Source organism: Desmodus rotundus, chromosome 11 (assembly GCF_022682495.2).
Source record: "Desmodus rotundus isolate HL8 chromosome 11, HLdesRot8A.1, whole genome shotgun sequence".
NCBI classification, from domain to species: Eukaryota; Metazoa; Chordata; class Mammalia; order Chiroptera; family Phyllostomidae; genus Desmodus; species Desmodus rotundus.
Window position 1 is genome coordinate 44,241,705 of NC_071397.1, and position 4,356 is coordinate 44,246,060.

Sequence of the window (4,356 nt, forward strand, 5' to 3'; positions counted from 1 at the left end):
AGTATGGAGCCAAGAACTTCACATGTTATCACCTCCAATCCAGAAGAAACTGATCATAGTATAGTCCAGAGGTGAGGGTGGAATTTTTCTAGTTTAAACGAAATCTATGGAGAGACTGTGGAGATTCTCCCACACCTTAACGCGTTTTCTGTTTCTACATCATTCTAAGTGTGTACTTCATTATAGATGGCAACATACATTATTGATGGGGAACAGTTTTTGAGTTTCAAGATACTCTGTGAAGATAGTGAAATAAATATCTGATTCTCATCTAGTCTCAGTATAAAATTAAGAAACTAAGAACATGTCATTTCTTTTTCATTAGACACATTCAATTATGTAGTTAACCATGTCGTTTGCCTTAAAAGAGGGAAAATTATAAATTTGGATTATAGTTATTAAAAATAATCTATTTTTCAATGTTTGCCAAGTATTATTTGAAAATTTAAAGCATTCTTTTAAAGTTAACTGCAAACATTCTTTATTTCAAATAGTAATACTGTATAAACTTAATTGCAATACTTTTTTACTTCACTATAAAGTATCTAAACTATTTTCTCTTATTGTTCAAATAAAAATTGTGTGTTTACAAGCTACATTGAAAAGTAATCTCTTACACATGGTTCAGAATACATGATGTTTATAAATTCTTTAGATGTACATATTTTATTAAATCTGCTAAATTCTAATTTAATTTGCACATCGTGAACAGTACATTTGTTTAGTTTAATTTACTGCAAAATTATTAAGCTTTTTGATGAAAAAGTGCATTAAAAAGGCATTGCAGGCTTTGTTCCTTTATTTTGCAAATGATGGCTTTTGCATCTTTTTCCCAAGCTAAAAATAAATATATTCATCCAAATCTGTCCCCATTTCCCAATAAAGTTGTGCTTTTTGGGAACTGATAATCAGTTAACAGTCTTTTAGAACTTAAATCCCAAATGTCTTAATATCAGACTGCAAAAGAAGGCAGAATTCAAAGGTATTTTATGTTTTTCATGATAATCTAGAATTTTTATTTGATTCCAGGTAACTTTGGACAATAGACACAATGGGATGTTTTCTCTTTTGTAATTAATTTATAACAATTTTGTAAATAACAGTTTAATTACATCATTGAAATAAAATATAGTGTGGGCTGAATACAATGTAAGTATTACAGAAGTGCTACTTTGCTATAGTAATTTAATGACTGAAGCTACAGTGAATAACAACCTTACTGGCACTTGTGTACAAAATATTGTACAGATTACTAACAAAGAAATTCCAGCAGTTGCAAGGATGTTACCAGCTCAACAAACATCTAACAATACAATATTCTTCTAAGAGGAAAAGTAATAATGTTAAATTTACAGACAATAAAGAATTGTTTTCCACTTGAAACATTGGAAGTAAGAATCTAGATAATCTAGTATCTTCATTTATATTATTACAAGAAAAGGCTTCCTCTCTTGGGGACTCCAATCCCTAGCAGGCTTAGTGCACTAAATTTACATGAAGATAGCTTTTAGGATGCCACAGCAATGTAAAGAAACTTTTCTACCCCAAAATTACTGATTTGTAGGCCACTGCTTAAACATCTGACGTTTTTGAAAACCTATTTACATACATTCAGCCCAAATCAGTAGATAAGATGTTTTGTCTATATTACAATAGGTATTGTTAACATTTCATCAGAAGGCCAGTGCAAGACAATTGTTAAGAGCCATTGCCCAGCATTTAGGAGATTTTAAAATATCTTACAAATATACAGTTAGATTGTGAGAAATCTAATTTTGTGCATGGTATCAGTGGTGTCCTTTACAAACATAGAATGGCAGAAATAGTCATTAAGACAGTAACAAGAATGCTACTCATCCAGGGCCTAATTCCCATGTGGTGCTAGGGCCTATTTGCTGAGGGTGAGTTTACACGGCCAAAATGCCTTGACACCCAGTGCCAGATAGACTTGACTCAAAGTGACAGGGAGGCTTCTTTCAAATCTGTGTTTCTTTTACTTATATTTCATATGTAATGAAAATTAGAGTTCTCGGAGGCAGCCCTCCTTGTCTAAATAAAACTATTGGCCTAGGACTGAAAGATGCATCATTGCTCTGAAGAAATTGAGTGGGTTGGAAATTTGGCCCTTTGTGAAGACATGTGATGACAGATAGAGTGCAAGGTCAGGACAAATATGTTACCCTCAGAGGAAAGGAGATCAATCTGAAGCTGGACTTTTAAAAACTTATGAGAATCTAAATTATGTTTAAATCAATACATCTAATTGAGGAACTAATTAATGAATGATACTAATAAATGGTAACTGTAATGAGCATATTCACAGGGAGAACATTTGAATGACCCGGGTTAGGAAATGGTATTAAAAGTGTCAAAGGAAATCAAACTAATTCAATGTTTTCAGATGAAGGTGGCATAACACATATATGATGATATTTCACAGATATTTCTTAGAACATCAGTGAGCACCAAGTGTAGTGCTGTCAGCCCCATGATCCCTTATTTGATTACATGTGATTTAGATCTTGAAAGCACAACACACTATCAAGTCTACGCTGCATACACACAAACACAGTTTCAAAAATGAATCCTGGAATAGTTTTTTTTTTCTACCCAATAACTAGAATTTCGTTTTCACCAAGTCTTCCTCACTGTGAGAAGAAAGTTGGTACTGCCTAGAAGCTCTGAGACATGCGGATTAATATTTAGGGGAATGAGGGACAAAAGAGTGGCATTTCTAAAATGAAAACGAGGCCCTGGTGAATTTTTTCATAAAGAATCTTTTCTCCTTCTTCTAATGAGATCTTGTCAATCCTCTAGCAACCTGAGCCCTCGTGTGCATATCACAGAGAGTAAGGGAACCAGCAGGTGGATTTGCGTTACACAGACAGATGATTATAAGTATCTCAGCTTGGTCCACAGGCCACATTCGACCTTAGACCATACACTGCAAGAAGACTCCACCAGGCTGAGCAGGTATCCAAGTACCTTAAAAAGCCACCAAAAATGCTAGCTCTCCACTTCATGCTATGCAGGTCTCTGGATCCTGCAGGAGCCATGCTGTATCTGTATAAGGAGATTACAGGTAAAGTTAATCAGAGTCAAGTGGTTTCTTAAGCAATATCAGTGCTTACTGGGAAAGGCCTTATTCTTAGTACCCCTAGAACCACTAAGGAGTAACAGCCTAGGGCATAAGGTCTTGGTAACCAAGACCTGACAAGAGGTCTACTTCTTAGCTCAAACCTACACAGAGAAAGCTGGGTGCTGGGTTGTCCCCAAGGGCATCTGGGTGAAGCACAGAAGCAGCCCCATGTCATCCAGGCCTCGACTATCAGTGTGTCAGCTCTCATTGCCCTTTTCTGTCTCACCCACCCGTGGTCTGATCGTCCTCCTTAGCCACATGGGCTGGACCTGGCTGTCTAACTTCCAGCAAACCGTGTCTAGTGTTAATTAAACTGGGATCACACTGCTTACAAACACAACTGAAAAATGTTATCACTGAAGATTTTTTAGGATCAATTTGCTTATAATGACTTACGTCTCCATGGACCATATTAGGTGCTTAGAAACCAAACACTCTCATTTCCTGACACTAATAATGTAAATACAGACCTTCACTTGAATGTTTATTACTGATTATTCCTTGCTAAACACTGGTCTTATGGAATACCTAAAGGTCGATTTAGTAATACTTAACCCAACCTCTTAAAGACAGGGGTTGTGGGAAGGGTTCTGAATGTTCATTGTCAGTATTTTATCAACAAGATTTCTGAATGAGCTCAATTTTAGAAACTGAATTCATGTACAAGAGTGCAGCAATGGTACAGTTTACACTTGGTTACAGTTTTCTCACTTTATGACATTACTGTAACAGTTACAGCATAGAAACACACACACACACACACATTTATATTCACACACAGTATCCAGACAATACTTCTTTTCAATTAAGAAAAAATGAAAACTGTTTTTGGCCACCCAGGCATGAAATCTACTTAAACCTGGAATATAATATAATACTTTTCAAGTAAACAGCAATTGCACAGTGATAACAATATACATTGAGATTGACACATGCTGTCTTAAGAGGTCCAGTAATAGCTGGAGACTAGAGAAAGTCAGCCAGAAAAAGTCAGTATGCCTTCTCCCTTCCATTCTAGCTGTAATCCATCACCCAAGAGAACAGCTTTAGTACAGAAGGGAATAAATCTCCTCATATGAAAATGCAGAGCCCATAAATGTTTAAGTGTCAATGAATTCTGCTCAATACTTTGGAGAGTCTTCAAATTCTTCTTGTTGTATTAACAGAAAAAATAAACCTTTATGGTTGTTTCCAATGTCAAATTTAAAGAGATGTTT